The sequence below is a fragment of the Salvelinus namaycush genome, chromosome 3, assembly GCF_016432855.1.
Source record: "Salvelinus namaycush isolate Seneca chromosome 3, SaNama_1.0, whole genome shotgun sequence".
NCBI lineage: Eukaryota > Metazoa > Chordata > Actinopteri > Salmoniformes > Salmonidae > Salvelinus > Salvelinus namaycush.
The window spans coordinates 65847786-65866692 of record NC_052309.1 but is presented as its reverse complement, the minus strand read 5'-3'; the positions used below and the strand labels follow the sequence as shown (position 1 = coordinate 65866692).

The following is an 18907-nucleotide window of genomic DNA, read 5'->3' as shown; positions in this document are numbered from 1 at the left end:
CCATTTGGGGAAGGCCCTTTCCTGTTTCAGCATGGCAATGCCCCCATGCACGAGGTCCATACAGAAATGGTTTGTCGAGATCGGTGTGGAAGAACTTGACTGGCCTGCACAGAGCCCTGACCTCAACCCCATCGAATCGGAACGCCGACTGCGAGCAACGCCTAATCCCCCAACATAATTTACCGACCTCCCTAATGATCTTGTGGCTGAATGGAAGCAAGTACCCGCAACATCTAGTGGAAAGCTTTCCCAGAATACTGAAGGCTGTTATAACAGCAAAGAGCGGACCAACTCCATGTTAATGCCCATGATTTTGCAATGAGATGTTCGACGAGCAGGTGTCCACATACATTTGGTCATGTAGTATATGTTCTCACAGATTGTGGATTTCTCTTCCAGCACACTAGCTGCAAACCTATAATTCTTCTAATTCAACTATTCTTCTTCATATTAGCCACACGAAAGACTGTTGTCGGAAATAATGATTGATTCATGGTCATTTTGTGACTAGATCTCAAACATGTGCTGTCATATTTTCAGAAATATGTCCAAATGTCATAACAGATGCTTGATAGACAAACCAAAACGGTTACTCGTACGCCATGTGAAGAAGTGTCAGGTCAGGAGAGGACTGAACCCAACCTCTTAGATATAGCCGTCATAGAGAACAGAGACTTGTCACTGGAGTTTTTCTGTCACACATTCTGCCTTGTGTGGTGAGCTGGTGGTTTGTGGTCCAGTTGGTTAGGCCCTAAGTGTTTTTCAGTGTACAGTATGTTCTCTGGTCAATGAAGTGGAACACATGACAGGAACACATATATGGAGTATGAAGGTGGGTGCAGAAAGACAGGTTAGACTGACATTGGGTGTCCCTGGCCTAAACTGACCTGTCTGACCTCTGAGCTCTCTTAACCTACGCACACACATGCACATATACACACTTGCATGCACACAACTACACAAACACCTATTTTTATTTGTTTATTTTTTTTCCCTCTTTTTCTCCCCAATTTCCTGATATCCAATTGCGATCCAACTACAATCTTTTCTCGTCTCTGCAACTCCCCAACGAGATCGGGAGAGGCGAAGGTCGAGTCATGTGTCCTCTGAAACATGACCCGCCAAACCGCGCTGCTTAACACCCGCCAGCTTAACCCGGAAGCCAGCCGCACCAATGTGTCGAAAGAAACACAGTTCAACTGACTACCAGAAGTCAGCCTGCAGGCGCCCGGCCCGCCTCAAGGAGTCGCTAGAGCTCGAGGAGCCAAGTAAAGCCCCCTCGGCCAAACTCTCCCCTAACCCGGACGACGCTGAGCCAATTGTGCGCCGCCCTATGGGACTCCCAGTCACGGCCGGTTGTGAACGAACCCGGGTCTGTAGTGACGTCTCAAGCACTGTGATGCAGTGCCTTAGACCACCGGGCCACTCGAGAAGCCCTCACACACACTTATAAGGCACATTCTGTATAAGACACACATTGATTAATTACTTTCACAATGCTTCTCTGTTGCCTCAGTGAAAATCACACATCACAATCTTCAAGTGGAGAGGCTGGCTGAGTATAGGAGTTAAGAGGGATTATTCGGGCATAACTCTCTAATGAGGGCACTGAAAGTTTAATTAGATTAGATTTACATAAGAAGAGTTAAATGATATTGCCCACATGTTTCATTTGGGTGTAATTATGGTGGCAGGTTCTGGAGATGTATGGGTGATAGGAAAGCAGAAATTTCAATGTTGGCTTTTTTGCTTAAATTGAAAACAAGCAGGAATTATTACATTTGGAGAATTTCATATTAGATATTCTGTTTTTAAATTGCTCTTGAATGTCTCTTGATGATAGTTATTCCTCATGATGTATCACAATCTATTTCATAATTGCGCAGGGAGAAACATAAAGGAGAGGACATATTTAGGCTATTTCTCACTCCAGAACAAATTGAAAATTGTTACCGATATTGCGCATACTTTTCAATTACCTTGTAATAACACTCTATTTGTTGATTTAGCCAATGACCGTTTCAACGACCCGCCTATTGGGTCTCTCTTTGTGCCATGGGTGGAGACTCCACGAAATTGACGTTGTCACTGAACCGTTGCTCAACACATTCCCGACTTGCTTGGAACGGAGGGCTCCAGAACGAGCAGGCGAACACCGGGTTTAAGAAAAGTTTATACTCGGAGTGCTGCGCGCAAGAAGGTCCTGAAACCGGCGATTTAATTGCGGAAGGTAACCAACCTGTCAACACATTGGCGTTCTGGGGCGTCGCTTCAGTCGCATGCTGTAACCTAGTGGAGTTTATTTGAGATAATGTCATGTTTTGTAGTGTTCGGAAAGCGAATGTTCTCTGTTCCGATCAAAGATATTCGAACAACAGTGTTTTCTCCAACAAGATGCTGTGATGTGTTGTGAATAGCTATTGATCAGATGTAGTTTATAGCATTATTAATACCACGTGACATTCCTTGCCAGCTACTGAGACTGATATGCTCCCTCTGTGTCGTGTTTGTCTGGCATCTTTTATTGTGTCCGTGAATGTAGCCAGCCAACCTTCCTGACATTCATTCCTATGATACGTAGCAGATGAGCGTTTCAGTCTTACCAGATGTGGTACATTTTGTTTCGGTCGAATAGGCTACGCATTGAGCTATATAATTGTTACCAGAATTGTCTCACACTTCTGCAATATTGCTGTTGCTTTTGAATCGACATTCTTTGGCTGTGACATGGGTGTACGCAACAACCCATCGGTGTCGGTGATAGGAGAAACTTGACTGTTTATTGATAGGAACTCCGGAATAACGGTGCATGCACCTCTATCTCCAAATAGGGATGCGTGCGAGTAGAATAGCCTAGGCATGAATAGTTTGGTATAAGTAGCCTAGACTATTGTTTTAGTTCATTCTAAAACATGAAACTCACGCTGTTGTCAATTCACCAAATATTTGTGTGGTTATTGCAATATGCTCAGTCTTACCGTATGCTACAGTTGTGTCCTCTCATGTGCGTTGTGCGTGGCTACCCTGACGATGCTGTCATGGTAATTAAAATTACAGTAATAAGTTATTTTGTAGTGGTGTTCGTTGTGAAAATCGATACGTGAGTGAGTCCCATAAGTGCCACACCTATATCAAATTCTCTCACACGGGGACTCATGGTGAGCGTCAGTCATGTTTCCTAATTGTAGACTAGGCTACGTGTAAAAGGGATTGTAGTACTTGGTGTTACGGAAAATCAATGTTTAACTTTCTGTTTCAGAGCCAGGGTTGCCAGGTCTTAATAACATTTCTAGCCCAATGACCCCTCAAAACCCGCACAAAAAGCCTGAAAACTAGCCCATTTATACAATAAATTATAGTTGCCACATTTATACAATAAATCCTTTTACCATAACGTTATTGAGCCATTTAAGAAGGGATATCGAAGTAAATTGTAACGACATTAGAAGAAAAATTCGGTTTTCATCAAAATAAGAATTATTGCAATTGTAATTAACGAATTCGATATGTTGCATGAAAAAAGATAAGTTGCCCTTGTTAAACTCGCCAGATCATTTTCCATCAATGGATGTCGATGTCACTTGTTTGACTGCTATGATTAAGCACAAGGGTGTATGGTATATGGCCAATATACCACGGCTAACAGGCTGACCTCACCGCTCGCGTTGCAAAATACATTTAGAAATCTATATTATTAAATTATTGCACCCACACTGCTCGCGCACGCCAACAAGTGTCTGCGTTGCCAAGGGCTAAAATAGAAGTCAGTTCTATTTGTGGCGCAGATTGCGCTGCAAGTCCTGCCTCTCCCATCTCCTCATTGGTTTATAGAAGCAGGTAACTACGTGCCATCTCCTCATTGGGGTGACTGAAAGATGAACGAGGTCATTGGCGGTAATGCACCTAATTTATGAAAGTTGCCAATCGTAATATAAAGTGAAGAGAAGAAAAAGCCTAGGAGGAGAGATGACTAGAAACAATTCGGTTGACCGTTTTATGTGTGGATTCATTTTCGGAGTAGAGGACCTTGTGCATTTCAGGTAAAATAACAACTCAATGTTTATATCCCAGGACAAATTAGCTAGCAACAGCAATCTAGCTAAATAGGACAAATTAGCTAGCAAGTGCAAGCTAGCTAGCTAAATTGTCATAAATGTTTAATGCTTTTCGACCAGTCCCCAAATTAATGTAATTGGTTCAGAGTTTGTTTTGATATTTTAACCTGCGTGTCGTGATCGCGTTTGGTGTAGGGGGACAAAATGTATTTATGCACGATGGAGCACGCGCGCAGCCCGTTTGGGTTCCGTGTAAGGGCTGTTCTTTAGCACGATGCGACACAGAGTGCCTGGATACAGCCTTTAGCCTACCATCAGTTATAAATGGCCCATTTACGAGATTGACTTGTTGTCATTTCAATAGGCATTGGCAATCCAGCAACCTTCGGTTACTGGCTCAACGCTCTAACCACTAGGCTACATGCCAATTTTCATTTACTATGTTACATCTAGTCTATGAGAACAGGCTGGAAAACGAGTTGCTAAAATAGCTTGTGACAGTGGATGCTCTGCTTTGCTGTCTACAAGCCCCCATCAAGCACCTATCAACTGCCACCGCTCACTCCATCTCGCGTGGAGCTACTACGGCCACTTTAGTCGTTAATAATTATCCCCTTGTGAAAATAGGGTATGGTCATTTTCTTGTCCAAATGCTGTAAAATTGCCGTCATTCAGTTGCTCATTCAGCAGCTCTCGTTTCCCCCCTCATATTATGCCTGTGATATATAGGCTACACCATTTTCCCCTCTCCAAATAGCTTTTTTCTTCTCCCCATAGACATTTCCATGTGGCAAACTATTCCTCTTCTTTGAATTACTATCATAATGGTTTTCCTCCTTTCCCCCCTTATTACATCTTCACGTGCATCTTGGTCGGCAGTAGCCTTTGAAGCCAGGTTGCTATGGGTGCTAATGAAATCTCATTTCTAACTGGTTGGTTGGCAACTGACGTCAAACTTGGGCAGATCTCAACACCCATGATAGTTTTCAGGTTATCAGGTGAATCCAGTCGTCCGTATTTCAATACCTAGATGGCTGAATGCTTATGTGAAGTGTCAAATATAACCTACCACATCACAAGATGGATTGTAGCCTAGTTATCTAGGGACAACCTGTGCCAACTGAAGCCCGGAGACAGGTTTTACCCAGGTGACTGACATAATGTGTTTGTCAGGTGGAAAATTGAACCAACTGGAAGTTCAAACGTAAAGCTTTTAAAGCAGTGGCTGCATCTTGTTGCATAAGCTATTCCTTCCATCTTCCTATTTCTCTCCACTTTGCTGATCAAGGCTTAATTTACTGGGAAACTATCAGAAACATGCCTATAGCCCCATCTTGCCCTCTATTAAGTGGAGTTTCATATTGCCTTCCGCCATTTCAGTGTAAAATGCAGCCAGAGTCTGTGTACAGCCTTGATCAGTGGTTACCAAACTGCTTACAGCACTTTTACAGTTGCCTTGCAGTGTTTGTTGACACTGTTGTTGAAACTGGCCATCAAAATCACTTCTCTTCAGAGGGGTGTGGCGTCTTGCCCATGTGCCAGAGACCAGGAGGACGTACTGCCAGGGCCCCGGGTTCACACAGGTCCACAGGGACTGTCAGGGGATAAAGTTATAATAAGGTATTTGAGTGGGCAGGAGTATGTGTGTGTGTGGGGGGGGGGGGGTTCTTCTATCCTTGTTGGGACTTAAAATTCTCCAAAGTCCCCACAAGGATAGTATAACAAGGAAACTTCTCCCCTTTTCCCACGTTCCCATGAAGACAAAGGTTATTTTAAGCTTAGGGGTTAGGTTTAGGGTTACAATTAGGGTAAGGGGTTAGTGGTTAGGGTTAGGAGTTAGGTTTATGGTTTGGGTTAGGATTACGGGTTAAGGTTAGGGTTATGTTTAGGGTTAGGAGTTAGGTTTAGGTTTATGGTTTGGGTTAGGATTACGGGTTAAGGTTAGGGTTAGGGGTCAGGAAAAATAGGATGTAAATACATTTTAGGTCCCCATGAGGATAGAAGAACTAAACGTGTGTGTGTCCGTTCGTCCGTCCATCTGGCGTGTTGGTAGTTGTCTCGTGTTGGGTGTTTAGTTTGTTAATTAGTACTCTAATTATACTAGTAACAACAGGATGTTGTCACATCCGTGTGTGGTATCTGCAGGTTTGGCTGGTGTGTGTGTCTGTTGTACGTACGTGCTTAAAGGTGGGTGAGTGTGGCGTCAAGTGTGTACTAGCTACATCTGTGGATTTGGTGTGACTGAGTATTTGTGTGGGTGTGATCTCTGGCCTGGGTGTGTACAAGTGGTAAATCTGTGGGTTATGCAAAAGGGTTTGTTTGATACCATGCTTCTTCATTACTAGAGACCTGTGATATGTGGTTGGATGGTGGGAATAGCATGCTCCTCTCCCCTTCACTTCATCTCTCCCTGCAACATACACTTGGCATGACCAAGTGTTATGCCGCCTCAAAATGGGCTTTATTTTCAATGCGATGCTTTGTGGGAGAATGATCTTAGGCCTCAATCAATGGACTCTTCTTTCATTTCTCCAATAGCTGTTGGGGTCTTCTGATGGTGGAATAGCATCAAAGCAATGGGCGGGTGTCACACCCTGACCATAGATTGCTTTGTATGTTTCTATGTTTTGTTTGGTCAGGGTGTGATGTGGGTGGGCATTCTATGTTTTATGTCTAGGTTGTCTATTTCTGTGTTTGGCCTAGTATGGTTCCCAATCGGAGGCAGGTGTCAGTCGTTGTCTCTGATTGGGAGCCACATTTAGGTAGCCTGTTTTTCTTTGTGTTTTGTGGGTGGTTGTTTCCTGTATCCTGTGTTAGTGTTTTCACCATACGGGACTGTTTCGGGTTTGTTTGTACTTTTGTTATTTCGTTCAGTGTTCTGTTTGATTTATAAAAAATATCAATATGGACACTTACCACGCTGCGTATTGGTCCGATCCTTGCTACTCCTCGTCAGACGAAGAGGACGAAACCCGTTACAGCGGGGGGCTTCAGGTACTGTAAACCAGATGGCTATTGTCAACAACATCCCTCAAAGGTCAAGGAAGATTCACTAGGTCAGGTTCAAAGTTAAACTCAACGAGAAACAACGCCAAGGCCTCCAATTTAAAAAAAAACATCCCAATTAAAAAACAAACTCATCAAAGCGAAGATAACGTCCGTATGAGCACAGCTTTAGCCGTGTAAGTGCAGCTCTGTAATGGTCCTTAGGGTATTGTTCAATTTAAGGATCACTTTGCCTTTAAAGCGGCTGAATGTCAGGAGCATACTAATTGCATCAAATGGGAAGCAAAGGCACAGTGTGAGACGAGTCCTGCCATGCGCCTCAGTGCCAGAACTGAAAGACTATACTTAATCAACGGAAAAAATACATTGCAGACACTTTTAAGGTAAGCCGCCATTCAAGATGAAAACGAAGGCCCCTTCCTCTTATGGTACCTCTGAAATCATGGGCCCAGATTTAAAGGGACTATGTCAGTGGTTGCCATGGAGAATTTCAGCACATTCCAGCCGCAGGTGTGAGTGAATGTGATTGAAATTGGACCACTCAGAATTGCTTAGAAGTGAAACCCTTCAAACAAATTCACACACACAGCCCCTCCTTCTCTCCCCTCCTTTCACTCTCTACCTTACCTACACACATCCCAACCATCCATCCAACTGCTGCCAGCAGTGTAAGAACTCTAGCCAACATGATCTTTCTGTTTCCTTCGCCCATATCATCAGGGAAAACCTGCAGACGGAGCCTGACACGCTAAAGGCGCTTCCCCTGTGGAGCCTTTCTGCTTATCCCCTACCAGCTGCTCACGTCGCGATATCGCCCACTCCCTATTCTTCACACTCCCCTCAGCAAAGCTTCAGGAATATTGCAGCCCCACTACTGCCTGCCAACACGCCCCCCCCCCCCCCCCCCCCACCCAAGCCCTCATCTCCCTTGACAAGCCCCCAAACTCTCCATGATTCATCTGTGGAGTGTGTCAATTCTCTCCCTGAGTGAAGCGGGTGTAATCGTGAGCGGCAGATTCATGACAGTGTCGGTTTAATAAGTGTCCTCTCGTCGTCAGGTTTGGACCATGACAGTGACAGTATGATAGGTGTTACGGTTGGTGTAAGTGGTGGTGAAAAGGAAACTGGGTTGTGTGTATGTGAGTGGAGAGTGCTTTGCTTTGCCTGGAAGATGAGGTTTATAATAGACCGGGTCTGTTAAATATGCTGGGCTAACCGTCAGGGGTGTTGGGCGAAGGTTTGATGTTCCGCAGGGCTCAGGCTGACAGCAGTGTCTGGTCTTTTCAGAGGAGACTGGTTTGAGGCAGTCAGCCTAGGTAATCTCATTCCCCCACCATAGTGGAAGTCCATACTCTCTCTTTGTCTCTCGTTCACGCTCTCTATGTCTCTCTCTCTCTTTCTCACTCCATCTCTCCCCTCCAACCCATTCCTCACCATGCTGGAAGTGCCTACCCTCTTTTTCTTTCTTTTTCTCCCTCACACATTCTCTCCAGCTCTCTCCCTCCTCCAACCCTGCTGCTTGTACTCTATCTGTCAGGGACCTGTGAGAGAGATGGCAGGTTACACCTGGAACAGCTAGTCCTATAGTCTCCCACTGAGAATGAGGTCTGCTCTGGTCCTCTTCCATGCACGCAGTGTGTGTGTGTGTGTGTGCGTGCGTGTGCGTGTGTGTGTGTGGCCTTGTCTGTAGAGGGCACACATTTGTGTGGGTGTATGTGCTCTGCATGCCTGTTATTATATGTGCATGTATTTTACAATGCATTTGTGTTTGTGTATGTGCTGATCAGTGACAGAACTGGCAGTGGATACTGGATATGACCACTGTTGTCAAAAGCAGGTGTATTATCCCTATGGTTATGTAAGGCCTAATTATTATACAACCTGTCAGTTTGGTGTATTTCTCTACATCCCTCCGACCAGGATTTCTCCCCCGTGCTCTGACCAGTATTGTCCCACATCTACTGTTGTCTGAACACTACACTACACTGCCCTCGATAGTCTGACCCAAATACTCTATGTATTCAAAGCGACACTGTTGTTCAAATACCTTGTAGAACATTCTAGTGCTTTGCATAACCACTTAACTATGCACTTTATACACCAAACCTAGGCCTTTTTGCAATAGTCTGAACACTCCTGATATTTTAGACATTGTTCTGCATATAGTTCAAACACTATACAAACACTATACACAGTGATTTAAAGAGTGACTGAACGCACCGATTCTGCATGTTTTTCTGTTGCTCATTAAGGTTTTAGTCTTGGGGGTGTGGTTCGATATGGCAGTTACTTAAGTTTGCCCCTCATTGGACACCATAGGAACAAAGCCAGTATCACTTCCTCAAAATAGTCAGAATGATTCTAAGATAACTTAAGAAATCTGTCATTCATTTTGATGTTTTTGCAGAGGAGCTTTTAGTTAGCAACTGCAGCTGTACGATTGGATAGACCACAATCACCGCAACTGTTTATCCCATGGTAGTCAGCAAGTGGGTATTGTCGAAATCAAAACCCATCCCTTAAGTAAGTCATGACTAACTCATGTACACAAATCTCACAAAACTCTCTTTTGGATTATACTGACTTTATGACAAAAATGTAACTACTTGCACTTTCTAGTCAATTTTGGCATTGGAATAAATGTTTCTGACTAATATCGATGTCACATATGTCATTTTCAACTAGAGATGTTGCTTTTTTGAGTTGAGTTCTGCTTTAAAGAGTGCACTACATAGTAGTCATAAGAGTTAACTGTACCCTTTATTCTGAATACCACAAGGTAGTTCTAGTGCGAAGACTTCACACAGCATCATACTGAAGGCATGACACTCTTGACACTCAACTTGACATCTTGCAGCAGTCAAAACACTGCTACTACTCGCGCGAGTCAAAACAACACCAAAAGATTTATAAAGAAATACATGCAGTAGTGAGAATGCTGCTTTGCACACATATTCTGGACTCACACACCATCAAATGGCACCTTAACAAGAGTAATCTTCAAATAATCTTTAAAGGAGAGAAGTGGTTGATTATTTCAGCCTCTGTATTTATGACACAATTTACTGAGCCAATTCCCTCCCCCTGTTCCTAAGAATGCTTTTCAATTTATTTCTTGACTTCCCCTCCACCTTTCCTCCTTTGTGTTTACATATTGATTGTTTTGACATAAGCCTTCATTTATTTGAATTGTAGGGGATGGCAACCTAATTGAATTGGCACATTGTGGTATAATGACGGTGGTAACTCAAGGAACAGAACAACGAGGCGCTCTCGTCGACGTGCATCGATTGGAACAATGAAAGAATTTGAACTGAGTCATCCGAAATGGCTCGCAAACAATCCACTTTAGCCTCGAATGACCACATCCGTTTCTACACATGCTATGTCAATGGGTACGTCTCCCCCGCTTGTTGCATCCCCGCTTGGTTTCTTCCTTCTCAGCTCTGGGCAGTTTGATCTGTTAAGTTTCGCAGGGCTTAACGGTCCCCTGTCTCTCAATTCAATTCAAGGGGATTTATTGGCATGGGAAACATATGTTAACGTTGCCAAAGCAAGTGAAGTAGATAATATACAAAAGTGAAATGAACAATAAAAATGAACAGTAAACATTGCACTCACAGAAGTTCCAAAATAATAAAGACATTACAAATGTCATATTATGTATATATACAGTGTTGTAACGATGTACAAATGGTTAAAGTACAAAAGGGAAAATAAATAAACATAGATATGGGTTGTATTTACAATGGTGTTTGTTCTTCACTGGTTGACCTTTTCTTGTGGCAACAGGTCACAAATCCTGCTGCTGTGATGGCACACTGTGGTATTTCACCCAGTACATATGGGAGTTGATCAAAATCGGGTTTGTTTTTGAATTCTTTGTGGATCTGTGTAGTCTGAGGAAAGTATCTGTCTCTAATATGGTTATACAATGGGCAGTAGGTTAGGAAGTGCAGCTCAGTTTCCACCTTATTTTGTGGGCAGTGTGCACATAGCCTGTCTTCTCTTGAGAGCCAGGTTTCCCTATGGCGGCCTTTCTCAATAGCAAGGCTATGCTCACTGAGTCTGTACATAGTCAAAGCTTTCCTTATGTTTGGGTCAGTCACAGTGGTGAGGTATTCTGCCACTGTGTACTCTCTGTTTAGGGCCAAATAGCATTCTAGGTTGCTCTGTTTTTTTGTTATTTTTTTTCCAATGTGTCAAGTAATTATCTTTTTGTTTTCTCATGATTTGGTTGGGTGTAATTGTGTTGCTGTCCTGGGGCTCTGTGGGGTGTGTTTGGGTTTGTGAACAGAGCCCCAGGACCAGCTTGCTTAGGGGACTCTTCTCCAGGTTCATCTCTCTGTAGGTGATGGCTTTGTTAAGGAAGGTTTGCGAATCGCTTCCTTTTAGGTGGTTGTAGAATTTATGGCTCTTTTCTGGATTTTGATAATTAGTGGATATCGGCCTAATTCTGCTCTGCATGCATTATTTGTTCTACGTTGTACATGGAGGATATTGTTGCAGAATTCTGCATGTGTAACGGCATTCCTCCTCCTCTTCATACGAAGAGGAGGAGTAGTGATTTGACCAAAGTGCAGCGGGTTGTGAATACATAATGATTTATTAAATCAAACGATGAAACACGAAAACAAACACTTGGAAGGAGTTTACAAAATAACAAAACGGAGTAGACAGACCTGGACATGGAACTTACATAAAATACACGCAGAACTCACGAACAGGAACAGACTACATAAACCGAGACAGTCCCGTGTGGCGCGACAAACACTGACGACAATCACCCACAAACAAACAGTGAGAACAACCTACCTTAATATGACTCTCAATCAGAGGAAACGTCAAACACCTGCCTCTAATTGAGAGCCATACCAGGCAACCCAAAACCAACATAGAAACAGAAAACATAGACTGCCCACCCAAAACTCACGCCCTGACCAATAAACACATACCAAACAACAGAAAACAGGTCAGGAACGTGACAGAACCCCCCCCCTCAAGGTGCGAACTCCGGGCGCACCCCTACAACTCAAGGGGAGGGTCTGGGTGGGCATCTGTCCGCGGTGGCGGCTCCGGCGGTGGACGAGGACACCACTCCACCACTGTCTTTGTCCCCCTCCTTAGCGTCCTTTGAGTGGCGACCCTCGCCCCCGACCATGGTCCAGGAACCTTCACTAAGGCCCCTCCTACATAGAGGAGACAGCTCAGGACAGAGAGGTAGCTCAGGACAGAGAGGTAGCTCAGGACAGAGAGGTAGCTCAGGACAGAGAGGTAGCTCAGGACAGAGAGGTAGCTCAGGACAGAGAGGTAGCTCCGGACAGAGAGGTAGCTTAGGACAGAGGGACAACTCTGTACTAATGGCAGCTCCGGACTGAGTGGCAGCTCATGACTGAGTGGCAGCTCATGACTGGAGGGCAGCTCATGACTGGAGGGCAGCTCATGACTGGAGGGCAGCTCATGACTGGAGGGCAGCTCATGACTGGAGGGCAGCTCATGACTGGAGGGCAGCTCATGACTGGAGGGCAGCTCATGACTGGAGGGCAGCTCATGACTGAAGGGCAGCTCATGACTGAAGGGCAGCTCATGACTGAAGGGCAGCTCATGACTGAAGGGCAGCTCATGACTGTAGGGCAGCTCCTGACTGTAGGGCAGCTCCTGACTGGCTGGCGGCTCTGGCAGCTCCTGACTGGCTGGCGGCTCTGGCAGCTCCTGACTGACGGACGGCTCTAGCGGCTCCTGACTGACGGACGGCTCTAATGGCTCGGGACAGACGGGCGGCTCTAATGGCGCTGGGCAGACGGATGGCTCAGAAGGCGCTGGGCAGACGGATGGCTCAGAAGGCGCTGGGCAGACGGATGGCTCAGAAGGCGCTGGGCAGACGGATGGCTCAGACGGCGCTGGGCAGACAGATGGCTCAGACGGCGCTGGGCAGACAGATGGCTCAGACGGCGCTGGGCAGACAGATGGCTCAGACGGCGCTGGGCAGACGGATGGCTCAGATGGCGCTGGGCAGACGGATGGCTCAGATGGCACTGGGCAGACGGATGGCTCAGACGGAGCTGGGCAGACAGGCAGTGCAGAAGGCGTTGGGCAGACGGCCGACTCTGACCCGCTGAGGCGCACAGTAGGCCTGGTGCGTGGTGCCGGAACTGGTGGTACCGGACTGGAGACACGCACCTCAAGGCTAGTGCGGGGAGCAGGAACAGGGCACACTGGACTCTCGATGCGCACTATAGGCCTGGTGCGTGGTACCGGAACTGGAGGTACCGGGCTGAGGGCACGCACCACAGGGAGAGTGCGTGGAGGAGGAACAGTGCGTACAGGGCTCTGAGGACGCACATGAGGCTTGGTGCGTGGTGCAGGCACTGGTGGTACTGAGCTGGGGCGGGAAGGTGGCGCCGGATATACCGGACCGTGTAGGCGTACTGGCTCCCTTGAGCACTGAACCTGCCCAACCTTACCTGGTTGTATGCTCCCCGTCGCCTGACCAGTGCGGGGAGGTGGAATAACCCGCACCGGGCTATGTAGGCGAACCGGGGACACCATGCGTAAGGCTGGTGCCATGTAAGCCGGCCCAAGGAGACGTACTGGTGGCCAGATATGTAGAGCCGGCTTCATGGCACTTGGCTCAATGCTCAATCTAGCCCTACCAGTGCGGGGAGGTGGAATAACCCGCACCGGGCTATGAACACGTACAGGAGACACCATGCGCTCTACTGCGTAACACGGTGTCTGCCCGTACTCTCGCTCTCCACGGTAAGCCCGGGAAGTTGGCACAGGTCTCCTACCTGACTTCGCCACACTACCCTTTAGCCCCCCCCCCCCCCCAAGAAATTTTTGGGTTGTACTTGCGGGCTTCCAGCCTTGCTTCCGTGCTGCCTCCTCATATCGTCGCCTCTCCGCTTTAGATGCCTCCAGCTCCGCCTTGGGACGGCGACACTCCTCTGGCTCTGCCCAGGGTCCTTCTCCGTCCAGAATCTCTTCCCATGTCCAATCCTCCTTGACCCACTGCTGCTGTCGTTGCTGTCCGTTAACCCGCTGCTTGATCTGGGTTTGGTGGGTGATTCTGTAACGGCATTCCTCCTCCTCTTCATACGAAGAGGAGGAGTAGTGATTTGACCAAAGTGCAGCGGGTTGTGAATACATAATGATTTATTAAATCAAACGATGAAACACGAAAACAAACACTTGGAAGGAGTTTACAAAATAACAAAACGGAGTAGACAGACCTGGACATGGAACTTACATAAAATACACGCAGAACTCACGAACAGGAACAGACTACATAAACCGAGACAGTCCCGTGTGGCATGACTCTCAATCAGAGGAAACGTCAAACACCTGCCTCTAATTGAGAGCCATACCAGGCAACCCAAAACCAACATAGAAACAGAAAACATAGACTGCCCACCCAAAACTCACGCCCTGACCAATAAACACATACCAAACAACAGAAAACAGGTCAGGAACGTGACAGCATGCGGAGTCTCAATTTGGTGTTTGTCCCATTTTGTGAATTCTTGGTTGGTGAGCGGAACCCAGACCTCACAACCATAAAGGGCAATGGGTTCTATAACTGATTCAAGTATTTTTTAGCCAGATCCTAATTGGTATGTCGAATTTTATGTTCCTTTTGATGGCATGGAATGCCTTTCTTGCCTTGTCTCTGAGATCGTTCACAGCTTTGGGGAAGTTACCTGTGGTGCTGATGTTTAGGCCAAGGTATGTATAGTCTTTTGTGTGCTCTAGGGCATTGGTGTCTAGATGGAATTTGTATTTGTAATCCTGGCGACTGGACCTTTTTTGGAACACCATTATTTTGGTCTTTCTGAGATTTACTGTCAGGGCCCAGGTCTGGCAGAAACTGTGCAGAAGATCTAGGTGCTGCTGTAGGCCCTCCTTGGTTGGTGACAGAAGCACCAGATAGATCATCAGCAAACAGTAGACATTTGACTTCAGATTCTAGTCGGGTGAGGCCGGGTGCTGCAGATTGTTCTAGTTTCCTTGCCAATTCGTTGATATATATGCTGAAGAGGGTGGGGCTTAAGCTGCATCCCTGTCTCACCCACGGCCCTGTGGGAAGAAATGTGTGTGTTTTATGCCTATTTTAACCGCACACTTGTTGTTTGTGTACATGGATCTTATAATGTCGCATGTTTTTCCCCCAACACCCCTTTCCATCAATTTGTATAGCAGACCCCAAATTGAGTCGAAGGCTCTTTTGAAATCAACAAAGCATGAGAAGACTTTGCCTTTGTTTTTATTTGTTTGTCAATTAAGGTGTGCAGGGTGAATACGTGGTCTGTCGTACAATAGTTTGGTAAAAAGCCAATTTGACATTAAATGTAAATTCTTCGTGTTGTTGTTTGTTTAGTGATTTCCAATTTTCCTAGAAGTGGTTAGAGTCTATGGATTCTTCAATTACATTGAGCTGATTTACAGTTCCTTCTTTTCCCGTAGTGTATTTTTGTATTGTTTTAGTGATTCACCATAGTGAAGGCGTAGACTCAGGTTTTCCGGGTCTCTGTGTTTTTGGTTGGACAGGTTTCTCAATTTCTTTCTTAGATTTTTGCATTCTTCATCAAACCATTTGTCATTGTTGTTCATTTTCTTCAGTTTTCTATTTGAGATTTTTAGATTTGATAGGGAAGCTGAAAGGTCAAATATACTGTTAAGATTTTGTACTACCAAGTTTACACCTTCACTATTACAGTGGAATGTTTTGTCCAGGAAGTTGTCTAAAAGGGATTGAATTTGTTGTTGCCTAATTGTTTTTTGGTAGGTTTCCAAACTACATTCCTTCCATCTATAGCATTTCTTAATATTACTGAGTTCCTTTGGCTTTGATGCCTCATGATTGAGTATTGCGTTTTTCAAGTAGACTGTGATTTTGCTGTGGTCTGATAGGGGTGTCAGTGGGCTGACTGTGAATGCTCTGAGAGACTCTGGGTTGAGGTCAGTGATAAAGTAGTCTACAGTACTACTGCCAAGAGATGAGCTACAGCTGTACCTACCATAGGAGTCCCCTCGAAGCCTACCATTGTCTATGTACATACCCAGCATGCGACAGAGCTGCAGGAGTTGTGACCCGTTTTTGTTGGTTATGTTGTCATAGTTGTGCCTAGGGGGGCATATGGGGGAGGGAATGCTGTCTTCTCCAGGCAGGTGTTTGTCCCCATGTGTGCTGAGGGTGTCAGGTTCTTGTCCGGTTCTGGCATTTAGGTCGCCACAGACTAGTACATGTCCCTGGGCCTGGAAATTATTGATTTTTCCCTCCAGGATGGAGAAGCTGTCTTCATTAAAATATGGGGATTCTAGTGGGGGGATATAGGTAGCACACAGGGGGACATCTTTCTCTGTTAAGATCATTTCCTTTTGAATTTCAAGCCAAATGTAAAATGTTCCTGTTTTGATTAATTTAATGGAGTGAGTTAGGTCTGCTCTATACCAAATTAGCATACCCCCTGAGTCCCTTCCCTGTTTCACACCTGGTAGTTTGGTGGATGGGACTACCATCTCTCTGTAACCTAGAGGGCAACCAGTGGGTCCGTCTCCTCTATACCAAGTTTATTGTAGGATGACAATGTCTGTATTTCCGATTTCTTTGATGAAGTCCAGGTTCCTGCTCTTTAGGCCAAAGGCAGATGACCTCAGGCCTTGGATATCTAGGATGAGATAGTGAAGGCTTTGTGTTCCATAAAGTGTCCAATGTTGTTGGTCGTGTGGTTTGGCCTCAGGCCAGTAAGTGTGAGCAGAGCCTGCTGAGCATCTGGCACATGCCATTGGCTTGGGCTAGTGTAAGAGTGGGGGTTGGGCCTGTTTGCCCGCTCACGACCTGGACGTATGTGTGACTTCCATGTTGAGGCCCACTTTGCAGGGGAGCGGTACATGGGGTGGGTAGGAGGGGCATAGGTCTGATATCTGAGGTGGCCTAAATTTGGGGGGTATTGATTAGTTGGTGTGGGGGTGTGTATGTGGCTGGTGGTGTTGTGGTCTGGATGTAGGTCCTCTTGGCGTGGGTCCTCTATGTGTAGGTTCAGGGGGTGGGGGGTCCCGCAGGTCTGGGAGAGTGTCTCGCTGGTCTGGGCGGGGTGTCTATTGATCTGTTGCTCCTGTGTGAAGTGTTGGGGCTGCGTTTGAGGGCAATGTCTTTTAGAGTCCGGGCGAAGGTGGGCACTGCTGCTTTGTATAGGTGGACCTGGTCATAGAGGCTGTTCAAGTCCAGGGTGGAGTGGTGGGCCGGGTAAACATTTGGTTTTGAGGCACAGTCACGGGAAATACTTGCGTTTACTCACTGTATGGTAGCAGGGTGGAAGTCTTTTCATGGTAGCGGGGTGGAGATAACTACTTGTGCATTGGGGAAAGTAGAAGAAGCTTTTTCAATCACTCCCTTCAGTGCTGTGGCCACCCTTTCCTGCTGTGTTCTCAGGTCGTTTGTGCCTGTGTGCATTATTATGTGGCTAGGTGAACCTAGTTCGTCCTCAGACAGAAGGTCTGGGCGCGCTGGGTGTTTGGACACAGGAGTTTAGACACACTCCCATTTGAGTCCATAAGGAGTACAATCTGTGTCTTGTGTATGTCCTCAGTGGGTGTGGGGGGGTTGTCAGGAGGGCTATCAGGGTGGCTGACAGGGGGGGTGCTCAGATCCCCTGGGCCTGGGGTTCTTCATTTGTCTGTTCTGCTGTGATGCCGACGCTATGGTCAGGGTCTGGTGTAGACTGTTCTGCTGTGGTGGCGAGACTTTTGTCGGGAGCTGAGGTGGGCTGTACTGCTGCCTTCTCTGCAGGGGTGGCCACCTCTCTTGTGGATTGTTCTCTGTCACTTCTTTGATTAGGTGAAAGTCCAGCTGAAACTGTTTGGTGTTGCCCTGTACCATGACTGTTCCAAACTTATAGAGATTTATATTAGCTGATTCAGAGTCCTCGTTGTCTAGTATCCTGAGTTTCCACCCCTCGTTAACACCCCCCACTCTTAACAGAGGGGTAGTGTGCTAATATAGCACTGTGCCATGCCAGGGGATGGTCTGGTTAATATAGCACTGTGCCATGCCAGGGGATGGTCTGTGTGGAAGATGAGGTTGCGGATGTTCCCATTTTTTAATTAATAGTTTAATTAATAGCTAATTGAAGTTGTATCAAGCTTGGCAGCCTTAATTTAGCATTCAGTCCTCATAAAGTAATGTAATGTATTTTCTTCTTGGCTTTTGGAAATAAAATATAGCTTCAGACTAAACATTACTCACTCAGTTGCAGGTTGTATGGTGTTTTCGGGTTTCTGTTGTTTTCAAGAGCATTTGCTGTATAGCGTTGGAATAATAATCTTTGGTAGTTGTAAACTTTCCAGGTGATTATGTAATTCCGTCCAAAATCAGGTTGGAGGTTTTGATTTGGAGTGAAGGTTAGTTGTAGAGGGTAGCATCCTGTATATGTTCCTGACAAAAAAATCCAAGTTTATCTAACTCTAAATCTATCTTTTTTTAAGAACATGGGGGAAAATGCAGGAGCTCATCTGATCATGACCTCTCTCTCTCTCTCTCGCTCTCTCCATGTTTCTCTCTGTCTGTGTGTGGAGGAAGAGTTCACTCAGTGTGCGGATTATTTCTCCCATGAGGCCGAGGGGGGGAGGAGAGCCCCGTCTGTCAGATCTGCCCACGTTGCCTTGCGGTTACCGTGCCAACCCCTTGGGTGGGCGGGAGGGAGAGTGAAGCCGGGTGTCTGCAGGCTGTCAGGTCTCTGCCAGGTCTCCCCGCGACAGACCAGACCAGACCGGCTACATCTTGACAACAGCCAGCGCCTGTTGTTTTCAGGTTAATGTCTTATTCAAATGGCCTTTGCATACACTGG

At 46.1% G+C, this 18907-nt stretch overlaps 1 protein-coding gene across 2 annotated transcripts in view; it reads left to right on the top strand.

Moving 5' to 3' along the window:
• The first annotated feature begins 2122 nt into the window (after positions 1-2122).
• The window catches only part of LOC120035070 (junction plakoglobin-like), a 65668-nt gene continuing 48883 nt past the window's right edge, over positions 2123-18907 (top strand). For both annotated transcript variants that reach the window (XR_005474106.1, XM_038981839.1), the window contains exon 1: positions 2123-2230. The gene's annotated coding sequence lies outside the window, so the exon portion shown is untranslated. The remainder of the gene's footprint in view (positions 2231-18907) is intronic.